Genomic DNA, 15,779 nt, shown 5'->3' with positions numbered 1-15,779 from the left:
CCACTAAGGCTTCAATCTTCTAAAGTTTACTGCCACTAAGGCTTCAATCTTCTAAACTTTACTGCCACTAAGGCTTCAATCTTCTAAACTTTACTGCCATTGAGGCTTCAATGTTTTAAACTTTTCTGCCACTAAGGCTTCAATCTTCTAAACTTTACTGCCACTAAAGGCTTCAATCTTCTAAACTTGACTGCCATTGAGGCTTCAATGTTTTAAACTTTACTGCCACTAAGGCTTCAATCTTCTAAACTTTACTGCCACTAAGGCTTCAATCTTCTAAACTTCACTGCCACTAAGGCTTCAATCTTCTAAACTACTTTACTGCCACTAAGGCTTCAATCTTCTAAACTTTACTGCCACTAAGGCTTCAATCTTCTAAACTTTACTGCCATTGAGGCTTGAATGTTTTAAACTTTTCTGCCACTTAGGCTTCAATCTTCTAAACTTTACTGCCACTAAGGCTTCAATCTTCTAAACTTTACTGCCACTAAGGCTTCAATCTTCTAAACTTTACTGCCACTAAGGCTTCAATCTTCTAAACTTTACTGCCACTAAGGCTTCAATCTTCTAAACTTTACTGCCATTGAGACTTCAATGTTTTAAACTTTACTGCCACTAAAGGCTTCAATCTTCTAAACTTTACTGCCACTAAGGCTTCAATCTTTTTATATTCCTTGCCACAGAGGCGTCAAACTTCTTATATTTACTGCCACTGAGGCTTCAAACATTTAAAATTTACTGCCACTAAGGCTTAAAACTTCTGATATGCAAGTCCACTAAGGCTTCAAACGTCTTGTAATTAATTCCATTAAGTCTTCAAACGTCCTAATATATTTATTGCTATAGAGGGTTCAACTTTCTTAAGTTTATCCCCACTGAGGCTTCAAACTTCTGATATTTAATACAACTAAGGCTACGAACCTTTTATATGTACTGTTTTTAAGGTGGTACCCGACACCTTGACTCATATTAATTTGAGTGTAACTTTCAAAATATGTATAGAATATTTAGGTATTTTTGGTATCAAATGAAAGCTGAAGGACTGGTGATTATTGTAGAACACTTTTGGACTTCTCATTTTGAATATTAAAAAAACTGCACCAAATTTTAAAAAGAGGGTACATATTGTCTGTTTGTCAGATCTGAAGTACCTGTTTTGGTACATCTGAAGTTCCGGGAACCAGTTCTTTCTTATATGCCATGTAAGGTATGTTGATTTTTTCAGTAGAAGACACCATAAAGTGTTGCTTTGAAATGCAATGATGGCCACTTTATTTGAACTTAAAATAAAAGAGGTGTGCCTGCTTGAAACGGAGGAATTTAACATAGAAAGCAATGGGACCATGAATTAGTGGTGTACTTCCTTTAACCCTTTGAGAAAATATAAAAAAATCAAAAAATTCGAACCAGAAATTTTTTTATTGGTAACATAGCAAATTGACAAACACTTATTCCGATCATTGAAAAGCTTAATTAATATTTCTTTAAAAATACAAAGAGATTACAATGTTTAACATGTTTTCTCCCTATAGTGTTGGGTTCCACATTAAGCTTCAAGTACATCATATAGAGTACAAAACAGCAAAACACTGTTAAAAAAGCCTAATTTTCACTTAAGCTTTTGTTCAAACATGTTTAAACCGAATAGTTTTGACTCCTATCCTACCACATTTACTTTTATTGTGATGTATGATAGTTATGTTTTTAATTTTGACATGTTATTTTAAAAAGATAGAGTTAATATTAATACGAACATATGCACTTCAAAGCTTTAAATGAGCTGTTAATTCTGAAATAGCATTTAAAATTAAGATAAAAGTGCAATGATTATTTAATAAACACTTAAAAGAAATCAAAAAATAAAAAATGAATGAAAACTATCTACCCACTCATACTTATAAAATAACCAATAAAATAAAAGTCCCTTTAACTTTAAAGTTCGTAGGTTAGGAGTAGGAGTCTTCTTAAAGGTTCATTTATATGCGCAATTATCAATGTTGAGACGTCCATCACGTACAATGTGTAGTCAGAACCGTTATGTTCATCCTTTGGTTATATTTTACCCATCAAACGTTGTTTTTACAATATCCAATTACTGCACTCTTGTATCTTTTTGGCCGGTATTTATTTAAGAGAATTATTGTGTATTTCAAACACGTTCGCATGTATTTATTTTCGCGGTTTTATAATTATTGCCTTTCAGTTAAAAGGTTTGATTTAGATTCGCGTGTTTTTGATTTTTGCGAAAATAAAGCAACCGCGAAATTCGTGAAAATAAACACACCGCGAAAATAAGTACAATTACAGTATATTAACAAATGGCTACGTTACAAAATTAGTAAAATTTGGTTGTTCACCTTCGTTTAAACTCTTGATTACGAAACATGAAACCCATTGTTAAGTTTTCACTGACTGTAGACTTTCAAATCGAAGGATTATCAGTACTTTCTTCTAACCACAGATTTTTGTTTGTGTCGATATTAAATGTGATTTATTTTTTAACCAGCGTTTAAGTTAATTTTTTAGTACAACTACAATGCAGACGTGACAGAGAGCACATTTTGTTTTGAAACTTTTGAAGTGTTGATCTTACGTGTTAATTTCTGATCAATGATGAAAACTTGTTCTAATCAAATCATGCTTATTTTTTCTTGAGATTGAAGATCTAGATTATGTCAAAGTACTGATACTTATGTCATTGAGTACATATAGTACGGTGACCAAGTAAGAAAAAGTCGCTTATTTAAGGAGTTTAATCGTCGTTAGGACTATACGGCTGTAAATCACAGTATTGGTAGTCCAATTGGTAGTCATGTTATATTTGTTATTCTCGTGGTGTTTTGTTTGATGCTTGGTCCGTTTCTGTGTGTGTTGCGTTTCGGTGTTGTGTCGTTGTTCTCCTCTTATATTTAATGCGTTTCCCTCGGTTTTGGTTTGTTACCCCGATTTTGTTTTTTGTCCATGGATTTATGAGTTTTGCACAGCGGTATACTACTGTTGCCTTTATTTACACTTCACATTTTGACTTGTCGTCAAAAATCGTACGGTGCAATTTTTGTAAAATAGGCTTTCAAGTTCGTTCTCTTACTTTAAAGAAAAAAATACGTTCAAAAGATTTTTGGCCTACATTCAAAAAGAACATTTGTGATATGCTTTTTGTTATTATACACATTGTTGTAACACATTATTTTAACAATTTCAAACAAAATTGAGCAAAATTAATCCGTTATTGAGGAGTTTTTGTAAAAATTGAATACTACGAATATTTTGCATTTAATAGAGTACGTTTCAATTCATTTTCATCATTTATTTTTACGCAAAATGTAAAATAAACAACATTTACATGATATTTCAAACCTTTATTAAACAACAATTTCAAAATCATTTATCTCAGAAGCATTTAATCAACTTGTGCATTGAAACAAAATATACACTACAAAATGAAGATACAGGTTTTCCTCTTTAAATTCGACTTGTAAAAAAAAATTGAAACGGACCGATACTATTATTTTATTCTATAAATGATATTTTGTATCACAACGATTTTTCATTGATAAAATTTGTTCAATTCGATCTTTTTTGTTAGTTCATGGTTCCATTTCGTGTTGGTTATCGTGGTTTTTTTTTATGTATTTTAATTTGATATGGGTTTTTTATGTATTTTTATTTGATATGGGGTTTTTTCTTTTTATATATTTCATAAATTAGGAACCAAGTCTGAGTTTGGACATGTAGTTATCTGGAAAATGTTTGAATTAAGAAGTCATTTACGATTAGGTTTTAGTAGTTAAAAAAGACAACACATGGCTTTTAATTTTGAAAACTGTATCGTGTGACAGGGAAAAAGTATCGAATCACTTCCTTTACTGTAAAAAGTAAACAATGCTTCTTAAGGTCTGTTGAAAGACTTAATGATGGAATCTGCCAGCAATGTGTTGTAGTATGGACCGTTTGTTGAACATGATTTGGTGAACCAATTCAATTCTTATGCCTCTTGTGCACTTTCCCTTCCTTCCTTTGGCCCATCACTCACAACTTACACCAGTCTGAGAGGTGGTATGGCATTGCTTAAATGTATCGATGTTAACAGAAAAGCAAAAAAAATGGTGATCTTACAGGTGACTACTATAAAAATATGACCCAATGCTTTTCTTTAGCGCACACAGTAGCAGACATTTTTTTACCACTACGACATGAAAAGCTCAATAAAGTTGTCTGTTGAAAAGGAAAACCACACAAAGAGTACACCTTCAACCAAAGTGTATCAGATTATTGAAGGGAGAAGGACTCCTGACTGGAAGAAGTTTCTTTCTGTTAAAGAAAACCAACAGGCTCTCCCTTATTTCTTTGGTAGTTTTTCTTCTTCAAAACTATGACAAATTTCCTATGATTCCACCTTATAGTGAGCTTTACTCAGCTGGAACGTTTGTAAATCTGAAATTGTCGAAGTTATTTCAGACAATAATGTTAACGACTGTCGTAACTTGCTTAGCACTCACCAAGGGCCAATACTCGTATGATAATTAAAATGCCTTATACTTTGACATGAAGTAAACATAAATGGGAAAGAGCGACAGAATAATCATAAGGACCTCTGATACGGGTGTGATTGTACTGTGTGTTCACTACTGCAAACAAATGACACATCCATGCGAGTTGTAGGTGCAGTTGGATGTGTACAGATTGATAGTTTGGTCTTAGATGTATGATGTATTAGTTGTTGGTGGCTTTGAACTAACTGTTAGATAACTGCGGGTACTCTAAGATCTGTTCCTAGTGTCTTTTTGTTGTTTGGATGTACAAGTACCTGGCCACGTCCACTTGTATTTTTTGTCCATCTGATGTGTTAAGCCTTTTTTCAACTGATTTTTATAGTTCTTTCTTATTTTGTACTGTTATACCACAGTCCCAGGTTAGCGGGAAGGGTTGCAATCCCGCTAACATGTTTAACCCCGCCACAATATTTATGTATGAGCCTGTCCCAAGTCAGGAGCCTGTAATTCAGTGGTTGTCGTTCGTTTATGTGTTACATATTTTTTTTTCGTTAGTTTTCTCGTTTGAATTGTTTTACAAAAGACTTTAAAAGACACACACGACTATTGTAGTTCCCTCTCTGTGAAGCGGCAATTTTGACCGCATTACACATTGCTCAACCCCCTGTCTGTCACCTTTAGAATATGGTAGGCAAAAATTGATTATTTCATTACACCCCGTTTATTTTAAAGGACATGTCAGCAGAATTCTTGCAGACTCTTTTGTGTTCATTTAAGGGAAAATCTTCATGTGAAAAGTGTTTGTTCACAACAAAACCTTACATGTACGGAGCATTGCTCCTTTCAATGGTAAGAATTATGTAGAAATTCCTTGACAGATAAATCAGAAGATACTCCTGGGAGGAATCTGTTTTGTGATCATTTTGATTGGATTTTTTAATTGTATCTGTTCTTCGAGGTAATTAGTGGTTTTTGGTTGCAATGAATTACATGCATGAGCTTTTTGCAAAATAAACATTCGGGATAGAAGGCTTTACTTGAAAACAACAATTTTTTTTTATTGCTGAGGTTGAAACCCGGCAAGATTACTACTGTAACTTTAACGGAATTTGTATTGATCTTGTATTATAGAACAAGTGTTTGAAAAAGGCAATTTCCCAATTTTCAGAATTCGTCGATAACTAAGTAATAAGTTCCTTTTTTTTACATTTTCGAGATAAATCATTTTCAATTAATTTGAAATTTAACACAAAATGCTGCTGATATCTTTCAATTTTGAAAATACAAAAAGAAAAAAAGAAAACACTATGTTAATCTTTGACCTTAATATATGCAAAACTGTTACCACATTTCTTTTTGACGACATCGATATTCCAAAAGTACTCATTTTTCCGAATCCAATGATATATGATATAGCCATATAGTATGTTTGACGATTAGATTTTAAAAATATTTGTTCTGGTCACCGTACTAAAACAAATATATGATCATACATATTTCAATGCAAAAAGGGCAAACAAGTGTAAAAACAAATGTTTAAGCTTAAAGCCGCATAAAAGGAAAAATAGATTGTATCAAGCAATTAATATTACTTGCACTCGTAATGAAGACGGACCAAACATTACGGCAACACAATTATTCGTTGAAATGTTAACGGAAATATGAATCAAGGTTAATTCAGACTCATCTTACCAATGATTTAAGCAACTAAATACACATATACAAATTATGAACAACATCTGTTGAATTATAAATAAAGGCAACAGTTGTATACCGCTGTTCAAAATTCGTAAATCGATAGAGAAAAAGACGAATTTGGGTTACAAACTAAAACTGAGGGAAACATATTAAATATAAGAGAACTATGACACAACAGAGACACAACACCGAAATGTTATACACACCGAAACGAACTATAATGTAAAAATGGCCATTTCCTGACTTGGTACAGGGCATTGTATGAAACAATTGATGGTTGAACCTTGTTTTGTGGCATTATAATCAAGGGTTACGATATTTTACCCTAGGTTTAAAGGAATAAGTCTTGTAAATCCCCCGAATATTAAGTCTGCTGATTGAAGATTATAAATGTCCATGTCTGTATTTATAGAACCATTCGGTGTTATTGTGTTCTTGGTTTATGCCTTCATTTACATATATCGCGCATCCGATTGATTTCATATTAAAAATTGACAGAAGTATGATACCAAGAAAGACAATACAAAACCAGATTAAAATCCTTAAAAAATACACGATCGGTTCATATCAGTACCATGTTTGCTTTGAATGTTATATCAAAATGATTTGCTTTTAAAAAGTGTGTAATGTAAAAGATAAGCAAGGTTGTTTTATGTGAACTGTTTGTCGTGTTTATTAGTTTCATTTAGTGAGTTTTAATCGATTTAGTTTTCAAGCTTTGAGCTTCAATTGATGTCTTCGTTCACTCTAATTTTAAACACCATACGCCGAGGATCATTAACTTACAATCAAATATGAATAAGTTAGATATTCTCAAACTAGTTATCTCCTTATAGGTTTATAGGAGAATAAATCTTCAAACGGATACAAAGGGTTAACATATAAGGTAGAAATATTTGCATCAAGGTTCTTTTTTGTATCGGGTGATATCCCCAGTTGTTTTGACATGTTATTGTCAGTTTGTTGTCAACTTGTCATTTTTTGTATCTCAGAAAGCCACAACATATATCTGGGAGGTGATGGTTTATGTCTTTTAAGAAAAATTGTTTTCATCGAACATGTTAAAACAATAAGAATATCTCTACAAAACAAGTTTCATGTGTTCATGTGGGCACTAGCTGTCAAAAAACATGTACACCGATTTGACTTGAATTCTCATATTCGATTTAAAACCATTTAAAACATTTATCTTCTTTATAAAAAAAAGTATAACATAAACAATATACCGGGCATGAGCACGATAAGATTTAGCTTCGTTTCGTGTGTTTGTTTAGACTAGAAGCCATTTATAATTAACTGTCGAGTTGACCTCCGATTGCCATATATAAGGGATATAATATATCAGAATCGTTCTCTGGATTTTTCTATGTCTGTTTAATTTCATATTATAGTTAACCATAGTTTTTACCTGTATAAGAATGATTTTTTGTGGATCGAATCAGTCAATCAAATGATTTACCTTAAGTTTGTTTCTCTTTCAATGTTGATATTCTTTTCCTTTAAATAATTGAAACACTCACAATACATGCGGTACCTATATTTACCTAATGGGTTAAATTGAAGTTCACATGAATATACGGATTCAATGTGGTCGAACTATTCACTTGCAAGTGAATAATTCATTATCAATATTTATTAGCATATTTTGACAAAATTGAACCGTATTGGCAGCTAAAAGCGATATACAATTTCACTCTTTCACTTTCATAAATTATTGAACCAAACAAATTCTATTTTATATTTTTATATATCTCAAAGCTAGTGCTCCTTTAAGTCATTAAATACTGAAATGTAATGACGCGGAAAAAGTCAATGTCATTGTATCTTTGAATTAAAGGTAAATGCGTTGGTGTTTAAAGTGTGTATAAGGTTTTTTTTATATGCACACCTTTTGAACTAACATGTTTTAACATCTTACTCTTTATGGTTGATGACTTATCCTAATAGGACACTGGTACTTATATAGTACGTAGTTGTCACGGGACCGGTACTTATATAGTACGTAGTTGTCACGCTTTGATCCTCCTTTGGTATTTATTCTAGCTCATAAACATCGAGGTTAATAACTTACTGAGGACAAACACTTTTAAACAAAATATCTTCTTTCTAAAGATTACAGGCAAATAATTTAAAAATACATTAAAGATAAATATTTAAATAAAACGTTACATTTGACATCATTTTATTTGTAAATATATCATGTATATCATGTTATGATAAGAATACACATCATGGAAAGGTATTCTACTTAATTCAGACAATTATAGACCCATTAAGGAGACATCACAAGTTATATATATTGATAACAAATATACATTAGTAAGGAATGGTATTAGCTCAGTCACTGAGTACAAATATGCCTGATATATCTGGAAATAGTAACAATAGGAACAATATGGTCCGTATAACAAATGAAATATCAAATCTTAAAAAGTTTTCAAATTTAACCTTTTGGATTTATGTTTAAAGTTTTAAAACATTAATAATGATTTACATTTCAAATTTTAGTAATTTTATGAAATTTTGAAAATTTCACAAAATAATCAAAATTTCAAAATACTAAAATTCATTTTAAAATTAGATAGCTATTTCAAACATTAAAAATACTAAACCTAATATGCAATTTTGATTATTTCGTTTCTTGAAAGTTTGATTTTTTTCATTTTTTTATTTTGATATCAAAAAAAAGAAAACGGGCGACCAAGAACATACGTATCATGTTCGCTTGTAGGTACCTGTAAATTGTGCAACAGTATAAAAACGACACGAAACAAAGCAAACCGAAAAGAAACGAAATATAACGAACACTAAATTTTACTTTAAAAACAGTTACAAACTTCATTTTTAAATAAGAAACACGGTTTTGATTATGATCTTTTTTAGTTAGATATAAAAAAAAAAAAAAAAAAAAAGACGAAACATATCAAATCATTTTTAAATTAAAAAAAAATCAAAGAAGAAGTGAATTTCTCTAAACAAATCGGAAATCTCGTGAGATACAAGTATCCTGAAATTTCAAAAGCTTTTTCATCTATTTGGAACAAAAAGAAAAACTAAACCTTTTTAAAACTGCAATAAATAGATTATTTTTATTTTAGAATAAATTCTAATTTATACAAAACCTTACATAATTCAGGATACAGAAATACCACCTCGTATTTGATTTATTCTTTTTGCAATTAAAATGATTACATTTGTTCTCGTAAAAAATTCAAGCACAATATCATGAATATATATGCTTAGGCTTAATACATTTTATTTCTTCCGTAATAAAGTTTACGATATCACTATCGTCAAAAGAAGGATAATCCTTAGTATATATACTGTCTACATTCCAACAGTAAGAAGTAAAAACCCAAAAAACTATTAAGAATTTATTATCAAAATATGAAGTTTATCTATGCTTCATATATGTTACATTTTTACTAAACTTATGCAGTCACGTTTTTGTTAAAGGCCAGCTGAAAAACTGCATCTGGGTTCAGGATTTTCGTGCTGTTTTGAAATCCCTTTGGTGTCCTTGGGCTGATGTCTTTTCGTTGGTTTGATTGTTGTCTCTAATTTCAAAGCAAACATATTTAATTAAATATTATTATAATTATGCTGGACATTTGTATGTAAAAAGTAAAATAAAAAATACCGAAATGGAAAGTCCCTTATCAAAAGGCAAAATCAAAGTCTCAAACACATCAAACCAATTGGGAGTTGTTTCATAGAGAAAAAAATATAAATTAATAACACGCAATTGATATTCATTTATTGATAAAACAGCAGTGGAGGAACCAGTATAAGAAAAAAATACAGGAAAGGGTTTGTGTATAGGGGAATCTCTTTTGCATTTTTCATGGTATTGTATTTTTTAAGTTATGGTTGCTGATGTTATTGTAAAGTACATACACGATATGACAAAGATGAACATCAAATGGTTTTACTAATACTAATACTAATACTAATACTAATACTAATACTAATACTTATTCCTTTCTCTGTTTGTACGACACGATATATTTTTCATGGTAATTTGTTTTACTCCCCTACTCTTTTACTCATTCTTTATATTCGACCTTAAGTGACATTCATGCACTTGCAGATCCTCCCACATTTCATATTTAGTGGTAAAATTTGGAGGAAATAGGCTATACCAGTCTTTCAGATAGGATGAAAAAGTATAAAAGTCGACCCTTATTTTCTTTCAAACTTCCAAACGGCTTACAAAGTATCTTTATTTTGTTAGTTTCCGCGGTTTAATAAAAACTGTAATAATGATTTGCAGGTGGTCACGGAAATAGCCTGACGTTCAAATGCATTTACTTTTATATTTGACTCTAAAGAACCTTGTTAAATTAATGAATATGAATTCAAAGTGTTATATCAAAACCCTTCTCTGTAGGACTTCAATAGAAAAATAAAATAGTATTAGTAAATTTACATACAAGAAAATGACGGTAAGATATGCATACGACATATTTGATTGCTTCTGGGTAAAGATCATTTATCAAATATAATGGTCATGCTAATACCTTGTCACGATATCCTTTCATTTCACTGAGCAGTATTGTACAAAACAAAATTAAAATGATTAGTTTATATTTTAAAAGACATCTTCTATAGAGTGTTTTCTACATTAATTGTTTTACCGTAAATGAATCATACGTTTTGATTTTTTCAAAGTAATTTGTAATTTAAAAAATTGTGTAGTTATGTCTGTTTGATTTCCCCACACTTTGTTGTCAATATATTTGAAATTCGACTGTCATAAAAGTGAGAGAGATATAGCTAGCTTAAAAAATAAGGTGTAAACCCCAGTTTCTACATAAGGAAATTCCCGTTACAAGTCAGAAATATGACCGCTGTTTTTAATTCGTTTCATGTGTTTGTTTTTGTGCTTCTGATTTTGCTTTTTGATAAGTTATATTTCGAATTCCAATTTTTCTTTCGAGGTCTGAATTTTTGTTATTTTACTTTTTAAAATATAAAAAAAAATGATTTCAAAGAATTTTTATCGTATTTCTCTCTGTGTTGAAGACCCATTAGTGGCCTTTGGCAGTTTTCTGTCTTTTTGTTGGGCTTTAATCTCTTTGCGTATTCCCCATTTTATTCTCAATTTGACAGATCATAATATATCAGTGGTGAAATCACGAATTTTTCAATCATTTCTTTTATTTGAATTAACACTATTTATTAGAAAATATACAAATATTATAACAACGTTTGCAGAAATCATTAAAGATTTTTTCGGATTCCCTGAGGTTTATTTTGCCTTGATTTGATGATAATGAATTCATGTCATTTGAACATCGATAAACTTCTGTTTCGTTCGATTCATAATCACACTGATTTATTCCAAAATATGTTTGAAATGTTGGAAAGGCGTGTAATTTCTAATCAAGCTTGATAACCAATACCTAACTTTCTGAATCAATAGATCATTGAACTTATCGACATATAAGGTAGGATTATAATCCTTTAAAGTAAAGAGATGAAGAACCACTGACGGATCGAAATCATTCCGTAAATTCAGCAGTGATAGACCTTAGTAAGAGATTACATCTGCGTGTGCGAAACAAACTTTTTTTAAACCATTTTGATCATTTGTGATGAAAAGTTACTTTGTAATCATATTGATATATGGGATTTATATTGCTAGTTGTTTTGATAGATTTTTAAATGAAGAAGAGAGAATAGTACCGAATAGGATCAAACGACTGAACGTAGGAAACGGAGAATTCACGAACAGAATAGTTTTTACAACGACGAGAAAAGATGATCCAAGTATATGGTTTAATAAGAAATATCCTCAATATGAATACATTGGACAGGTAATATATTTTCTTCAAAATAGGGGATGGATTACATAATCCATTTGAATACTTGATTAATGTAGACAATACATTATCTTAAAAAGGCTTTAAATTGTTTTCAATATATCTGTAACTTGGCTAATTTAGTTTTAATGGAAGATCTTGTTATTGCTTAATTTCACTACATTTACATGATTTATATTAGAAACAATTAAGAACTGGATATATTGTATATACATATGTTTGTTTGTTTGTGCTGCTATCTATGTATCTGCTGGGTTATTTCTGTCGTTAGGTTCTGTCGCATTCTGGATCGAGCATTTGATTTTGTAAGATTTTTATGAATTGTATTTTTATTTATAATACTATTTTGTATTGACATATACCCCTCATCGCCATATATTTATTTCATTATTAAAACTGATTTGTACAAATCATGGGAAAAATAACCGAACGACTAGATAACGCTTTGAAACAAGTATGGCCTTATCTCATTGTTTCAGGAAGAACGGTGACCTATAGCTATTAATTTATGGGTCAATTGGTCTCTTATGAATAGTTATATCATTGGCAATCCTACCACATACTCTTACTTTTATATATTCACTCGCCGTTGTCCTTTTGAAACTTTAAGAGACGATGTTGTTTTAAAAGAAATATAATTGACAGAAAATAATATCAAGCAAACATGTTGTTTCAAAAGTAGGAAACCAAAACTAAAACGTGTCCATGCCAACAGACTTTTTCTTCCATTGAGATTAGGAGCTTGAGTATTTTGTTAGCCTTGAGAAACATTACAACTTTATTTTGCCTAGGTGCTTTCTATGTTAAATTCTAGATTTATAAGCAGGGCTCTGCTGTCTTCATTTAAAACTAAATGACTGGTATAACATGTCATATAGTACTGTATTGTATTGTCTTGTGCTGATATCATCAACAAACAGGTAATAACATGTGTACAGGTTCCCAGAATCGTGGAAGTTAAAAAAACTAAAACCAGATATTTCAGATCAGAGAAAAAAGCATTTAATCTCATTAGTATTAAGTTCAGAAGTATTATACTTTTTCCATGAGTTCTCATTGTAACCCAACTCAAATGTCACAAAAGCTCATCTTTTGTATATTTTTGAATGTGATGTATAACAAGTTAAACCTTTCAAAAACAATATGGCGTGCTTCGTGGTATTTTGAATGACATAAATGCAGCGTGAAGCATTTTTGTTCGAGTCGTGAATACCAATACTGTTAGTTCATTCCCTCAGTCCGTATTGCATATCATTCCCATTTGGAAAATATCCAAATTTCTAGCCAATTCAACTGTAGTCAAACTATAAGTAATTCAAAAAAACTAAATGTGTTAAGTAATAATACTCATGATAAAAGATGGAGTGACTATCGACTGATACATATAGCTTTGCACCGCGATTCAATTCAGTCTAAAAGGCTTATGATTAAAAAGTAAAACAAATGCCATGTTCACTCTAAAGTGTTGACACTTCTGGTATTTAAAAGAAACTAGCCATCACCTTCTATAGCCAACTAAACATCAAGCAATTGAAAAATTCATTTTTCAGATGCAAAATGTATCAGTCAAACACTTGTCCAATGGTTCTTAAACATATATATGTTGTCTGAATATTAGTTTTGTTTATAAAGGACTAACCGAATTGTATTTTCATACAGTTTTTTTATTGGTTTTTTTTCCCATTTGCAAACTAAGAAGATGATACCCATCTCGAATTTAAGACAGCAGAAGGAATGGGTTCATTCAAGTAATGGACAAATCAACTAATTGAACACGAACCATGCTCTTTGCGATTCATTTAATCAATTAGAAAAAAACGAGTTCATTGATTCCTTCATGTTTTCATCATTTATATCAACTTCAATGTGTAATTTCTTAAGACCTTCACATGTAGACGACCTTCAGCTTTTCCTCTCCACAAACTCGAAATTATGTCTTGAACGTCAAATGGATATGAAAATTTATTACAAATGTATGACCAATATATGAATATCGTACTAATTTTTATTTGACCACACAAATAGCTATTACAACATCTAATAATTTATACTAGAGTACCGCCTTATTAGAATTAATTTTAAATTTGTAATATTTACAAATAGGATAAAAGGGTGTAGACACGTCGTAAACAACATGCGCATTTCAATTTTATTCGTTTTCTATATTTTTGGGCACAATTTATGGTCGTCATTTTAAATAAGTTATTTATTTTTTATATCTTAGTTTGTTGATTACATATATTGGAAATGAAATAAAACAGAATTTTATAAAGAGTAATGTAGGGATTACAAATTATAAATTAATACACCCTAGATTTCTCCTTTCTATTATGACAAACTAATTTTCCGTAATGAATAGATTATTTGTATGACATTATTACTACCAATATTCCACATGATTAGATATGACTAGGTATATTTCTCTTTGATGTAGAAAGAACAGATATTTACCGGTTAAATCCAGATTCCGATTTGATGTTATCATACTGGGATTAACGAACTATTTAATTTCAATCTTTTGTGAATATCTATAATAATTGAGAAATCAGTTGTTGGTTATATTGAATAACAATAACGTATCGTATAATAATAAGTTAATTCTGAAAACTAACAAAACTAGTCAATTAAGATTGGAGTAGAGTTCGAGGTTTCAACTCACACCATCAGTGTTGACTGGCTAGTCATTATAGTAGTTACTACTTAGAACACTAGGATACCGAGACCGCTTATGTACAACACAACATTAGTGCTATACGTGTATTATAGTCAACTATCAAACCAAAACACAAAATTGGCGAAATAAAGTGCATTGAAAGAGTTTAAATAAATACCTATGAGTTTGAATATACATGCATCACACCTATTTTTAATATGTCTTTTTGGAATATTTTTCCTCATAATCAGAAGTTGAGTCTTAATAATTTATTATTATTCAACATAGATCGTATGTTATCTTGATTGTTATTCGTTTGAAGCCATCCTGATCTTTACTTTATTTTACTTACACTACTGCGTATACTAGTATACTAATGTATACTTGTATTGTTTTATCCGACAAAGGTTGTAATAAATACCTAAAATCTGAAGACGATAGCATACAAATCGCAAGAAGAAAGCGAATTTTATTAAAACAAAATCAATCATGTTAAGCATATATTTTAGCAATCTATTGAGGACGATATGTTTCTCCTTCTACATTTAAAAAGATATTTGATATAAGTTTAAATGGTGAATTTGTATTTGAATTATGTATTGTTCATTTGTTTGAACATGCACATATAACTCTTTCATTGTATAATCTTGAACATTTCCTAAACATTGTTGTAACGTTGTAATGCGCAGAGCAGTCGTTTGTGATGTTAACTAAAATTGGGACGATGACACGTCTTTCACCGAGTAAACATTGCCTGCCAATCAAAATAAAAGCATCGTTATAAATATTATTTTCATGCAATTATATTTTATTTAAGTTGAAGGTTAATTTAGCTACACCACCAAATATTGTCTTTGGAAAACAGTGAAATGACAAAAAATACCGAGCTACGAGGAAAATCATAACAAAAAGTCACTTATAGGCAAATCGCAAAATCGAAAGCTAAAACGCGTCAGGCAATTTGATAAAAACCGTCATAAAAGAGGGACGAAAGATACAAGATGGACAGTCAAACTCACGAATCGAAAATAAACTGACAACACCATGTCTTAAAATGAAAAGGACAAACATGCAAACAATAGTACAAATGACACAACACAGAAAAGTAAA

This window comes from Mytilus trossulus, chromosome 3 (genome assembly GCF_036588685.1).
Source record: "Mytilus trossulus isolate FHL-02 chromosome 3, PNRI_Mtr1.1.1.hap1, whole genome shotgun sequence".
NCBI lineage: Eukaryota > Metazoa > Mollusca > Bivalvia > Mytilida > Mytilidae > Mytilus > Mytilus trossulus.
The sequence above is the reverse complement of the archived record's forward strand: the minus strand, read 5'-3'. Positions refer to the sequence as shown.